Source organism: Cygnus olor, chromosome 2 (genome assembly GCF_009769625.2).
Source record: "Cygnus olor isolate bCygOlo1 chromosome 2, bCygOlo1.pri.v2, whole genome shotgun sequence".
Taxonomy (NCBI): Eukaryota; Metazoa; Chordata; class Aves; order Anseriformes; family Anatidae; genus Cygnus; species Cygnus olor.
Genome location: NC_049170.1, coordinates 34,714,257 through 34,728,738, shown reverse-complemented (window position 1 = coordinate 34,728,738; position 14,482 = coordinate 34,714,257). Strand labels below are relative to the sequence as shown.

Below are 14,482 nucleotides of genomic sequence, written 5' to 3'. Positions count from 1 at the left end.
GCACCCAAACCAAATTTTAGAGATATATTACTTCTGACACCTAGTACAAAGATACCTCTAACAAAAGGGCTGACTGATTTTCATCTTTTGAAGGTTTTGTTGGATAATACTTTTGGGAGGGGTGGGAAACATATCAATTCAGGATCATCTTAGTGTCATTTCTGCACACAGCCTAGCACTGAAGAAGTGCTTTCACTGTGCTGGAAGGGGCAGTGCTCAAATGGGACTGCCGCCTGCTCCACCTGTCTTCATGTATACAGCCTGGCACTTCTGTCTGAAAGATGACATTATGCTGGCTGCTCAGGTTCCCAAGAGCTGAGCAGGTTCAACCTGCCACTCATTGTACTGTCATTTCACACTACTGCCTCAAAAAAAGTTCTTTCTTTTTGTAGACAAAAAGTAGACAATATTACAGGGAAGTGGGATTCACATAGGAGGCATGTGTTCTTGCTGAAGTATTACTGAAAAGATTGTATGTTCAGCTGCAAGCAGGTCAGTAGTTCCAATGACTTCAAAGTTAAGGTATCCACTAAAGTTGTTTTGGGGAATGACTGCAGAGAAAAAGAGCAAAAAGGAAAGAAGTGACGTACTTGAATGAAAGATTCATTCTGAGGTTTATAATCAGATCCCCTGAAAAGTAGCTGACAAGAGGAATTTGCATATATTTAAATACAAAGTGTGAAATGTCACATAGTATAACTCTTGATTAACCCTCTTTGTGAACAAAGGTCATTCTTACTCATAACATGTCCAATTAAATGTTTTCAACTATCCTTCCATTCACTGCCTATTTCTGTTCACCCAAGAAAACACTCCTCCTGTTTTCTCAGTATACCCAAATGCTTAAAAAAAAGAGCGGAAACTAAAATCAAAATGGCTTCTTAGCTGCATTAAGAGGATGAGTAGTTTGATTAAAAACAATCTGTGCTATAGATATTTAGAGATCTGCCCAACATGTTTAAATTCTGCTTTAAAAGATGGCCAGCATCTAGAGTTCTGATGACTCTTCACTTCTGTTGCCTCTCTTCATCCAGTTAACTCACTTGGAAGCTGCCAATGAACTCTAAAAAACGTGCAATAAAAGCTTTAGCAGGACTCTAATTTTGATCAGAGATAATCAAGTATAGTAACTCTACATAATACAACCTGAATTTTATTATGCATTCAACATCTTCAAATGCATGAGAGTGGTTTTGGGCACCATTTGAAGAGACAGTATTCAATCTACAGCTAGCAAGAATTTTTACTACTTCCTCCTCCCCATCTCCATACAAGAAGTACATACACGCTACCCTTTATCTTAATTTTCTTCCCAGAGATTTGCTACTTCACCAAGAAAAAAAGACACCTCTAGTCAGCCCTTACTTTCAAGGTAACAGAAGATCAAACTATAGCTATTTTTGAGAATGGAAGTTGATATAACATTGTCACTTCTCTCAGCAAGAAGTACCAATAGTTTGGGGAAGACCTGCCCTCCTGGTGCAACTTGGGATAAAAAAAAGTTGGCCTATTTTTTTCGGAGCTCAGCTGTTGCATTATTTCTGCAAAAAAAAAAAAAAAGAAAAAAAAAAAAGACTTGTTTTTCCCAACACAATCAAAATCCCAAGAACAAAGAGAACCTCAAGAAGCCTAATCAAGTTCTTGGTAATGTAACTGCTCTTACTTTTATACTATACACTCACCAACTTATGTCAAGGCTGAGAACTTGTATATTCCACTTATCCCATACCAGGGGTTTGCCAGTGACTATATTTCTTGTTCAAAGTTAATAAGAAAGCCACCTTGGAAAAATATTTTTAATCATTTATTGGGACACTGCTTCTTTATTGACCCTTGAACTGACTGTTAAAGGTATCAAACACAAGAAGCTTGACTTTCGCCAACAAGTGTGAAAAGATGAAACACTGAAGAGCAAAGAGGAAAAAGCCCTTTACATCTCCCTGGGTCACTGTCATCACATTTCCCACAGGTAGCACAAACTATTTCTATAGCACTACGCCTCTGTTCTGTGCAGCAACCGCTTGGGTTCTGTGATCTTGTATCAAGCTGACCTCACTGACCAAAACACATTTCCTACCCACCTTCAACACAAGATAGTCTAAAGTCCTGACTCCATCCTTCTCACCTGCATCAGAGGACTAAACCACAAACCTACCAATAATGTATTTCCTGGTATCTTAAGAGTCATTGTGTATTACCATAAACATGGAAGTGTTTTCCAAATAATACTGATTACAGCAAACTTGAAGAATGACTGAAGTGAGTGAAAGATGAGCCAGTTGCTACAGTTTGCTGCCAGTTCTGAGTCTAGATATAGGACAATGTAAAGAGGGAAGAATGTTTTTAATTTAAAACATAGCACTGTTTCCTTATAATCTACATGTTTCAACAGATTAGTTGAAAATCTGTTTCCAAGCACAGTACTGTCAGTCTGACTTGAAGGAGTATTTCTATTGCTAATCTAGCAGTCTCCCCTTCAGCTTCAGATGTCCACCCACTATCAACATGTGGCTCACAGGTTCCTATGACCCACCAACCCCATATCCAAACTATTAAAGTGTTCATTTAACCCCAACGCATTGCATCATTTGTGTCTACTAGAACACCACGCTGATGGCACAGGAGAGCCTTTAAAGCCACACCAAGATATTAGCCAGGGCTAGGTCACCTTACACAGGATGCTTGTGTGGAAGATGGGATCAGAAGAAAGATGTCCCACAGCAACAGACAAATTTCTGGAGAGCAGGTAAGTATGGAAACAGGCACATAGTCTCCAGCACTTGGAGGCTAAACTTCTTTCTGCTGTTCCATCCGGACACACCGTTAGGCAGAATGCAGCAACGGGCAAAAAAAAAAATACGCAAATAAATCAGTGAAGCATCCTGGTTAGTCTGACATGCTTCCTAAGCTACGTATATGGGTATTCATTAATCTGCTGCAAACTCACCTCCAGCTCTATTATCAAAACAGGAGCCAGCACTGGCTCAATCCTCATAGCAGGCTACAAAGATACACATATCACATCTCACTTATCAAGCACTCCAGAGAAAATCCATATCAATTATTTAAACAAACTAAAGAGTAATCCAGTCCAAGGATAAGAGTTTCTCATGTTTAGTCAAACAGATCTCCAGTGCACAAAGGCAGTTTACATATGCATACCAGTCCATGAAGTTGAGACTACTTTTGAAATGGAAGCGTCGTGTAAAAGTACAGGATATGAATCCCACAAACCTCATCTAGTTCAGAAAGGCTTCAATTTAAACATTATCTGGACTCTAGGAGATTACTTGGGGAAAATATCATATATGTTTACTTTGTTTTTTCACTTTTCTAGACAGCTAATGGGTGCCAGGCTTTTTATATGTTTATACACAAACATTCTGGTTTTACATATACATACATGCATACAGACATTCTTAATATATATCTACAAACGCTATACCGTATAAGAAAATCCTTCCATATATGCATATAGAGTTTTGTATGTACATAGACAAACACAAACAAAAATAAAAAGACATGCTTTTAAAGAGAATTTAACAGACTGCCTGCCTGCTCCAACCTGTTAATCAGAACAGCCCCCCTCAGTTCAGAGAGGTAACATCTCAACATTGAGCAGCATCACATTCAGCAGGAGAAAGGTCTCAATGCAGGGCCTGTCTTGAGTGCAATGATAAGGAGTCTTTTTCCACAGGCAGCCATCCCTACAGCTGCTTACCCGTGGGTGGTATTTTAAATCATCCTCTTGCATTTATACTTGCTACTCAGTAACTTATAGAATCGTACAGAAAGAATGAATGGCGAAACGTGATGTCTTTTTTGTCCACTAGGTGGACTTTCTCTCTGGAAACTTTCAGTCTCGTGCCTTTAGCATTATCAGTCTTTCTGCTTTCTTAGTTTTCAATCCCCTCCATGAAACAATCAGATCTGAAAGCTGTTCATGTGCAGGTCCAGAGCAATTACATAAGATGTTATTTATTTGAGTTGTGAACCATATGTTTCTTTATCTGGAAGCTGAATTTCAGGCTATCCAGACACCACATGTTCTGGTCCCAGCTCCTCCTTATCAAGAGACATAGACATCCAGAATAAACGTGCTATGGCTTCTCTTCTATCTTCTTGAAAATCTACTCAGAAATAATGTTAATATTAGCTCCTGGTAGATTCTGAATGCTTTCAGAGGTTGCACTGCATATTGGAAATAGGATATGGAGTTAGATGGACCTTTTGATCTGATCCAGCGAAAGTTCTTATCATTTGAAAACCTTACCTTATTAAGGAGTACCCAAATACTTACAGGATTGTAATGGAATCAAGTGTTACATAGCTCGGCTGCAGGACTTCATTGACAGTGCACGCATAACCAGTTTCATCCATTAATGTTGCATTTAACAAAATTTTTTACGTTAGCATTTAATGCTCCTGCGCTGTGAGACCAGATGCCAACTACAGAATTAAGATGAACTGCCTCTCCATCTATTCAACGCAGACAGGAAGTCACGTCCTTAGACCTGAGAACACCAAAGATTTCCTTCTCCCTATTTCAAAACAGCGCTGTATTCTCAAACAAGGAGGTTCGCTTACATATTCATCTTCGTAGGTTTCTCTGATCTAGCGGTTAAGTGCATAGCTACTTCTGAAACCAATTAAAATCCAGTAGAAACAGGCCGTTTATATAAAAGCATTGGAGTTTGGAATCAGTGTCCCATCACGGTTCACAATCATCTATCCAGAGAATTGCCCTTCTTGCTGAAGTTCATGAAGAAAAATGGGAAAAACATGTTCTTGATTGTAGTATCTCCTAAGACCTACTCTGCTTATTAAGTAAATGTTTCCAGTATTTGCAAATTAAGAAACACTACTACTGAGTCTAAGTGAATACAACATAAGCTCCAGGAGCAGTCAAAATATCTAATGGGAGAAAAAGTTACAGGTTAAAAAAAGAAAACACGCAAATGTAACCTTTAAAATGCAAGTATCCTTAGCTATACCAGTCTAGTAATAAGAAAGAGTGGAAAGCATCAAAAGTGATCTGAATTTTGAAGTAATTACACAAAAATAAAACTCAGTGTATTAACTCACCCTGAAGGGAAAAAAAAAAAAGTAATCTAATTCAAACTAGTCTATGGCTGCCCAGAGAGATTACCTTCTGGAAGTACAGTAATTACATTTGTAAAGTAAAATCACTTATGCCTGGGGTGGGGAGGCCCAAGGGATTTTTTTTTTTAAATTTGAAATGTCTGGAAGTTTCATAACGATTTGAAGACTGAGAGAATAATTTTGTATACGAGAGTACACATTCTGAGTAATGGCCTCTTTTGGTGGTGGTAATCAGATATGTGTAACTGGCAAGACTGCAGAACACCAGATGTCAAGTAGGAATGGACATACAGTCCCACTTACCCATAGAGTCACCATGCATTTCATTCTAAGCTAAGGAGCAGTGTTTGGGGAACTTCTCGCAAAAGCACTTCTTGCCAAATTTGTAATTAGACTAATCCTTACAATTCCAAAGAAAAACTCCTACTGGTTTCACTGAAAGTTTCTCTACATGGTTTTGTCAGTACCTTGCAAGTGAGATTACTTTAAAACAAATAAAAGCAGTATATTCTTATGAGCTCTAGCTTGCTTAATAGTCCGCATAAAGCGTTTTAATCCAACGACATATCCAGTTATTGCAAGACCAAACAACAACACCATTCCAACAGTCCCACGGTGACACAAAACTGTCTCGAAATTTTGGTGCTTTTATGGAGGAACAAGATGTATGGTCAACCGAGGCCTAACTTTATGTCTTGTCTACAAAAAAAGAACTTTGCTAGATACCAGAAGCTCAATTTTTGAATAGTTAGAAAGAAGCCATGTGAAACAATACCAGAAGCTTTGAATCGGGTACAAAGCATTTACTTCCCTTGGAAGTTTCATGTGACTTAAGACAAAACATCTTAAGACCTTCCACTTTGTGAGTCCAGCTGGTGAATGATCAGCCCTTTGCTTTTCCATTCCCCATTCATTAGTGCCTTCTGAAGACCTCAGTTCAACAGTTTTACAGTGCTGCTTACAGCTTTCCTGAACTGCAATAGCATGGGGCCTGACTGAGGACTGCGGAGTGAACTTGGTAAGAGCTACACACTTGCTCTGCTGCTGTTTAGTTAGGCTGTGCTGCTTCCAGAGCTATTTGCCAAGATTTGGCAGTTAAATGTGCACCCTTCAATTCAGAGCTGATAAATTCCCTTGAACAGTAAGCTCGCATGCTTCCAGGAAACAGCAAAACAAAAAAGGTTCCAGCAAACGGACCGCAGTGACTTCCCGAGCAACTGACTGTGCAGATGGGAGACTCTTTTTTTGATCCGTTTATGAGGCCGGGACTTCGCGCAGTACAAATTTTGGCTACGGCAGGTTTTTTCGATGCTTGCAGTTCAGTCGCAGAGCCGGGAGCTCCGCACAGCCGCTAGAGGGAGCGGGCTCGCCGCGTTTCCACCCGCAAACCGGAGCGGCTCTGCTCCCTGCTCTTGTACTTCATGCTGAGAACTTTAAATAAGCCAACCACCACCTTTCCGGACCTCTCAGCACCCCAAATCTCTCGTCTTCTCACCAGTGTATGCAGGTCCAGTTGCTCATCTATTCCAGTAGCTAAGGCTGCTAAAGATGCCTTGATCCCTAAGACCTGTAACTTGGGAGGACCTTTTTCCTATGTAATTAGGTGCAAACATTAAGAGGCAATACAGCAGCCAGTTCAGTGCTCTCCAACCCCTTTCCTAATGTTTCTTCTAGTGCATTCATTGCCTGTCCTCAAAACTGCCCAGCCATTCCTCCCTCTTTGCATGGGCAACAAGGAGTGGATGCGATCGCTGCAGGCAGCAGCAGCAGGGTGAGGGTGCTCATCCGTCAGTCAGAGCAGCTCAAGTACAATCATTATCTCTGTCTGAGCAGAACAGATATTACAGAAGTGCTGAGTGAAACACACTAACGCTGGCTACCAGTTTATCTTGCTTCCCAAAAGATAGCGCCTCCAATTTAGTCCATCTTACCACCGTTGAGCCAAGACACCTATGAGATGACCACAGAGCTAACGTCAGAAAAAATTAGATGGACAACTTCTCACACAACAGCTTCATGCCAAGGTTGAACCTCTGCAGCAAATGGGCCACCCTGGGGAAAGCTAGGAAAGAATGAAAGAAAAATTACAGAGTTGGCCCCAATATCGCCGGCATCAGCACTGACCAAATCAAGCACTGCTCACCCCAGGCTGCTCTGGCTTACCAAATCTAGCGTCAGCAGCAAAACTGTACCAGTAGATCGGCAAAGAGCACTAAGTATCTGCATGATTTGCAGTCAGATGACTGCCTTCCAGTCATTCACTCTATAAACATTAAGTTTCAATTAACAGTTTCTCCCGGCCAGCCTGTTCTTTACCAATGAATGCATAAATTGAACTTTCAATTGTTAATTACACATCTCACTCCTGCACTTCTACTGACACCAAGAAATGCAAGTGTAGATGTAAGAAGCAGTGACTACAGTTAACAGCAGCCAAGTAATTTCTGTCCAGCAACGCTATACTTTGCTACAGCACAGCAGTTTGCAATGCTGTAAGCCAGAATTGCTCAGAAAGGTGAAAGAAACTTTTCACCCATTTCATTCACTCGACTGCAGCTTGTCCTCCCAGTTTTAGAACTTCTGCTGTATAAGCACTTGCATCTTGCCAAAAAGACTTCTGTAAACTTCAACAGTGGATCAGGAAAGGCATGGGGAGGAATTTTAATAAGCAGATATGTAAAGGCTGACTTACCAATTGGCCCACTGACTTGTGAAAAAAAAAATAAAGCAATGTCACATAAAAAGTTGTTGAGATGTTTTAAATACAGCATATACAAAACCTCTCACATCATAGTTGTGTGCATATCTCCGAACATAACATTGGTAACAAACATGGAATCGTTAAAAAATAAAATGGAAGGAAGAAAGTAATAACACAGTTAGAATGGCTGACACATTTTTCTTTCATTCCCCTAGAGATTTATTTGAGTGCTCCCCCATACTGTGTTATTAGCCCTAAGAAAAACTTTTACCCTATCTGTGTACCTCAGTCTATTTACCCTCAATCTACTTTCCTCTATCCTGTTTAGGTATTTAAAGCGGTATCACTTTAACTTTTCATTAATGCACATTTGACCAGTGGGTGGAGATAAAGCTTTAATTAGAAAGCTAAAAACAAACTATTTCAGTAGCTAGTCTTACTATAGAAGCAATACTTGAATGCCAACGCTATCTCAGCAAAGAGGCTTAAATGAACTGATCTGAAAAGGAAAAGTAAAGCAATTTTTCTTACCTCCTAATTTTCATTGTTTTAACAGTATTTTGACAAAACGTTTGGAATCAAAAAGTGAAGGCTGAAGTTGTTTGAAATCAACAGTTGTGTCTCCACCTACTGGAAAAGTGAATTTAGCTGAAATACCGATCCTTTAATTTGGATATGCAAAAGCCATGAGAGTAACATATTAGTGCAATATGCAAAGAACTGGTTCCTCTTTTTTCTCCCAACAGTTTGTGAAAATTACCGACTTTTCCCGCAGTCAGCATGGATTTTTGAGGTTCCTATTCTCAAATGGTTGCTTGTCAGCATGCAAAACTAGTCAATACATTTAAAATAACAGATCCAAGTAATTTCTTAACATTTGTTGCCAACAAATCTGAAAGGCCATCCAATTTCATTATCTTACTAATTTCCACTGTGCTTTCATGAGACCTGGACACTAACACTGGAATGAGTTCTTTAGATAACCAACATGGGTAAACCCACCGAACAGTTGCTAATACCAAGTATTCTCAATATGTAACCCCTGTTTGTTTTGGTTTATAAACAAAATCCAACAAAGAGATCTTAGAAATAATTAAACATGAAGTAAACATAGAGAAAATTCCACTTACAAATTGTTATTATTTAATACAAGTTGTAAATTTACTCACTATCATTTTAAAGACACTAATCAACCCAAAAGAGGAATGTAAATGCTTTGATAAGGACAAGTACCTCTCCCAACCTCTCTTTTTTTGCCTCCATTATTCTTGTAAGAATGACATCAGACATAATTAAATAATTCAGGCTTGCTTTACTCTGAAAAAAGGCAATTTTTAAACCACAGAATAGCATATTCACATCACTATGCCTCGTTAATCCCTCTGCAAAGGGCAACAGTTTGCTCTAGTATAACCTGAGAGCAACTGCAGATGGTTAGTAATAATGACCAGGAAATCAAAGACAATCTTGAACGTGATCTAAACTTCTCCCCCTACAACTGAACCTGAACCATCATTCTGACATTCTGTTGAACTCAGACTGTAAAGACTTTATTCACAACTGTAGTAAGCTAGCCAAAAACACCTACTGATCCAGCTATTTGACACTGCCTTCTCCTAGCTAGCGTGCACACAACTGAAATCTTAGATCAGTTGTGAGCTCTGAAACAATCGTTGTCTACTACTCGTCCTGTGACATAAAAGTCACGCTGACACCTTCATGCCCATGAAAACAAACCATGACATTCCTCTTAGTGTTTGTGGCCTGCACATCTGTACTTCTGCCTCTCACCTGCAAGCCTGAACGAAACTCACTTTTTGCCCTGTACCCTTTGCGAGATTCTTCTGTTGCAGAGGACGATAAAACCACTTTCCCCTGACACACTCACTCTTAATCCTGTGATCGTACTCTACGTGCTCCCACACAAATGACCCCAATATCGTCTGTGCTGCTCCAGTTGTAGGATATTTCTAAGAAGTCCGTTTTTTTTAACCACATGGACAAGGCCAAACCCATTCCAGTTTGCCATAGCACTGAGTTTATAGACTATACACTGTGTGCTGCCTCCCGCTACAGTAACCTGTTTTGCCTGTTAAGAAAGGCTTCACCCCACACCTCACCTCCTCTATTGGCTCCCCTTTCCACAAAGGATAAACACAACCATCTCATTCAAGGCCTACTCAAAAAAAAAAAAAAAAATGAGTGGCAAAAAGCAAGTTCAGGTGTATGTAGTGTCAAGAACCCATCCGTCCATCCTATCGTACGCCTTCTGCAGCAAATGCTCTCTCCTCATCTAGTAGCACGATCAGTCAATTCCCTCAAACCAGGATGAGTCAATTTTTATCCATCTTTACCTTAAACACAGAACACAAGAGACAATACCATTTAAACCTGCGTGGATTTGTTATCCTTTCAAATCTTAGGACTGCTTAACTTACTCCACATCTAAATGGAGACTGCAACACCTAAAGCACTACTACAGGCATTACCACGACCCCAGCCGCATACCTGCCTCTTAAGTAGAAAGAAATCCCCCCCTTTACTACAACATAAAGAAAGCTTCACTGGTCTACAGATCAGTGTCCTGCACAGCGTACCAGAGGACACTCACAAGAGCCTGCAACGGTCACATCAAGTCAGAACTTGGACTCACTCAGAGCTGCAGCACAAAGCAAGGTTTTAAAGGACACAAAACTTTTTCTAAAACTGCACTAAAACTGTAAGCAATTTCTACAAATAAACACATTTAGAAAAACAGTGTGATTCAGGGACTGAGTCACTGTATGAGTAGACTCATACTGAAGGCTCTTTTGCCTGTCATTATGGTACTACAAAGTTTTCCCCATATCACCGACCCTTCTTTCTACACATAGAAATACCCAGCACAAGGACCCAATCTCAAGCTGGAGCTTGATTCCGATCGAAAAAGTTGAGTTTTTGAGGACAATGCTCAATCACACCCTTAAAAACTCAAAATAAAGCCTGCCAAATTATTTGGTAGGTTATTTGCTTTTCCTGCTTTTACTGTGGTTAAACATCAACTAAAATTGCCAGAAGTATTAAGTTAGATTGTCTAGATTTCTGCTCCTTTTTATCTCCCCGAGGTGTATGCTTTAAATAAGAACCATCCCAAAATTGTGTGTTTTTTTTTGTTTTGTTTTGGAGATTCATCCTCTCTGTCAGACCTCTTTCATAACGGCTAGGCACACTTTCACTACTTTCTTCATTATTTCTATTTTACCTAAAAAATCCATGCGTGATTACACCACAATTTAAGCGCACAGCTTTCATTATTTGTTTAAAGAGAAAAAAGCAATGAGAGGTAGTTCAAGAAAGGTCCAATTGCACATATGTTGCAACAGCTTTTCAATCATTTTGGAGACTTCTGGCATGCACAGTTAGCCCACTAATATAGCAGCAGAACAGACACCATTCCACATAGCTGCGATGGTATATCTGTCAATAATTTCCATATTAAGTAGCTCTTGACAAGACAGGCTGAAGCAGCAGTGATCCATAGGATCTCAAGCGCATGCAAGCACACAGAATTTAGAGAAGCTGAACATACGCACTTTTGGGGCGGATGCTGAAGGTTCCATAAAAAATAATAATGAGGACAGTAGGAAAGTGTCTCATATAAACAAGACAAGGAAATAAAAACCTAACAATGGCAGCAGCTTTAGGATGACACCATGCCTCAGTACTGCAGATTTTCCAAAGCAATATGGATCCCAGGTAATCTATATAGTGCAATCCTTCAAGAACAAAATAAGGAGAGCAAGATCATCAATTCCAAACATTTCAAGGGAGGAAAGAGGAAATTAAAGATTTTTTCTGAAGAGTCATTTAAAAATCACATTGCAATTAGCTCGAACCAGACTCCAATTGTCAGCATTTTGTTTAAATGTGAATTTACTGCATTTTCAAGAAGAATTTTGTGACAAGCGTTGCATGGACCAGTCATGTCACAAAGTGTTAAAAGCCAACCACCTCAGCAGAAATAAAAGGAAACATTATGATGCTGCTGTCAACTCAACCAGCTTAACAGACACTAGCTGTTCAGAAGCAGTATGCTAAGATTTGTTCAAAGCCTCCTTTAGTCCGACAGCTATTTATAGCTGCCTAGCCTCTCTACAATTTCTCACAGTCCCTCCTCCTCCTAAAGCCAAGTCGGGGAAGTTTAATGGATGTAATCCCGGGCCTTGTGCCGCAAGATGGTCAGGAGCTCTGCAACTCTCCTCCAGCGATCCCCTGTGCAGTAAGACCAGGAATAATAATAAGATAATGGTCTAACCTATGCGGGTGCCAAATACGCGAGATAAACCTTATCTCTACTCCTTCGGAACGAACTCATTTTTCCTCTGCCAGCACAGTGACAGTAATGAACCGCATAAGCCTCAGAGCCGATGCGAAAGGTACCTTCCTCCTCGCCACAGAGAAGAGCCTAAGCCAACTGCCTTGAAAGCCAACGGAGAGGCTATCCAAGTCAGCTCTGACCCCTGGGCAGCAGCAATGTCATCCACGTGCCTCCCCGCTTACATTTTAGTGTTACAGCTGTACCCCCCTCAAAGAGATGAGGAGGCCGTTGGTTCCTTTTTTTTGGCTTTTCCCCGTGCAGTTTGTGGTTACCATACGATATCCACCACACAGCCGTGCATGTGCGCGTCTTCTTCGTAAAGCATTGCTCCAGATAGGATCCCTTTCACCAGTATCTCCCCCGACAGCTTGAAAGCGTTTTCCTGCCGCCAGAGCACAACGCCACGGGCTGGACTCGGTGCCTGCCCTACCTCCTCCATCCAGCCGCCCGTAGTACTCGCACCCAGCCGGGGGGATGACAGCGCCGAGGGAAAAACTCCTTGCCCACCCGCTTACAACCACGTTTTCTCCCCTTTCCCCGCTCGGAGGCAGACGGAAGGGGAGGGATGACTTCCTCGGGAGGAAAATAACCGGGGAAAGGCCGGGGCAGAGATCAAGAGGGGAGGAATCATCCCCAAGGAGCGGGGATAATCCCCGAGGGGCACGGCGGGGGGGGGGGGGATAATCCCACAACGGGAGGGGGGGGGGGGGGGGGGTAATCCCGGAGGGGAAATAATCCGGGGAGGGCGGGGAGATAATCCTGGAAGGGGGAAGGGGAGGGAGATCCGATAATCCCCAGGGGGAGAGAAAATACGGGCAGGGTGTGGGGAAGGGGGCGGGCGGGGGGATAAACCGGGGCGGCGGGTAAGGAGCGGGTCTCCCGAGGAGGAGGAGGAGGAGGAGGAGGAAGAAGAAGAGGGGGGTCAATCCTCGCCCCGGGGGCAGCGATCCCTCTCCCCCGGCCCCGGCGCTGCCATGTTCGCTGCCCTGCAGGCCCGCCCGCCGCCGGTACCTGCGGGAGGGAGGGGAGGGCGGGCGGCTCTGCCCGCCTCATGCCTCACACACACACACACACACACACACACACACACACACACGGGGCTCCGCTCGGGCCGCCCGGCCGCGGGACCCCGCCTCGGACCACCATTTCCCCGCCGGCACCGAGCCCTCCCCGCCCCCCTCTCTCACACACCACACACACCGCACGCCCCCCGGTACCGCAACTCACCGGCTCCCGCTCCCCGTCCCCTCCTCAGCGGGCGCCGCTACAGCCCCATGGGCGGGCTCGGCCGCGCGAGGTGCCGGTTGGCGGGGGCACAGCGCGAGCCCGAGGTGCTGCCGCCGCCGCCGCCGCTTCCCCCGCCGGCTCCGTCCCCGTCCCCGTCCCCGCCGCTCTGCGCCCGCCTCGGCGCGCGCCACCGGCCTGCCAGCAGCACGCGCTCGCGCTCCTCCTCCCCCGCCCCCTTCGCCTCCGCGGCGCGCGCGACCCGGCCTCCGCGGCGGCGGCAACGACGGCGGCGCGCGAGCACCTCCCACACCCTCATCGCCCCCCCCCTCGCTTCCCGCCCAGCCCGAGCGAACTGCCGGGCGCGTGAGGGGGGCGCGCGCTGCCGCCCCTCCCGCCCGCCCAACCGCCGCCAACCGCCCCGCTGTGTGGGGAGGGCGTGATTTTGTGTGTGTGTGTGTGTGTGTGTGTGTGACTGGAAAAGCGTGCTTCTGTGTGATGCTGAGTGTGTGAGTGTGTGTGTGACACCGTGTCTGACGCTTTGAGGGTGAGAGAGAGTGTGTAAGAGTTGGGGGGGGGAGCGTATGTGGGAGAACAGGCGTGTAGGTGTGACAGGGTGGGTGTGACAGGGTGAGTGTGTGACGGGGTGTGTGCCGTGTGGGTGTGCGAGGGCACATGTGAAGGCGTGTGTGTATGTGTGTGTGTCAGGGAGGGACTCAGTGTGAGTGGGGGGGGGCACGTGGCAGGATCACAGGAGAGCAAGTATACATGTGTGCAAGATGGCACACGTGTGCAGGGCACACTCACTCCCCAAAGCGGGGAAGAAATTCCTCTGACACCAACCGTCTCCACAAGCACCAAGATGGGAACAACACGGAAAAACTGATTTTCCTGCGCTTCTGATCACTATTGGCTTTTAGCGTTTGGTTTGCGTTGAGCAGTGGTTATAGACTAGCTGTCACTTTTTGCTTCTGGTCGATTTTGTGAAGACTTTCACCTTTGGATATTCTTGGATTTAATGAAATTTGAGTTGCAAATGCTAAGGCACTCCTGCATGCACAATTCTCGTGGAAGCTGGAGCGTGCGTCTCAGGATAG

At 43.7% G+C, this 14,482-nt stretch overlaps 1 protein-coding gene across 11 annotated transcripts in view; it reads right to left on the bottom strand.

The window, feature by feature from the left end:
- The window catches only part of PALS2 (protein associated with LIN7 2, MAGUK family member), a 51,950-nt gene extending 38,379 nt beyond the window's left edge, over positions 1-13,571 (bottom strand). For 9 of the 11 annotated variants that reach the window (XM_040545984.1, XM_040545985.1, XM_040545982.1 and 6 more), the window contains exon 1: positions 13,389-13,571. The gene's annotated coding sequence lies outside the window, so the exon portion shown is untranslated. Of the gene's footprint in view, positions 1-12,343; positions 12,544-13,388 lie in introns of all 11 variants that reach the window. The other 2 variants (XM_040545979.1, XM_040545991.1) reach the window with 2 other exon arrangements.
- Positions 13,572-14,482: the final 911 nt, after the last annotated feature.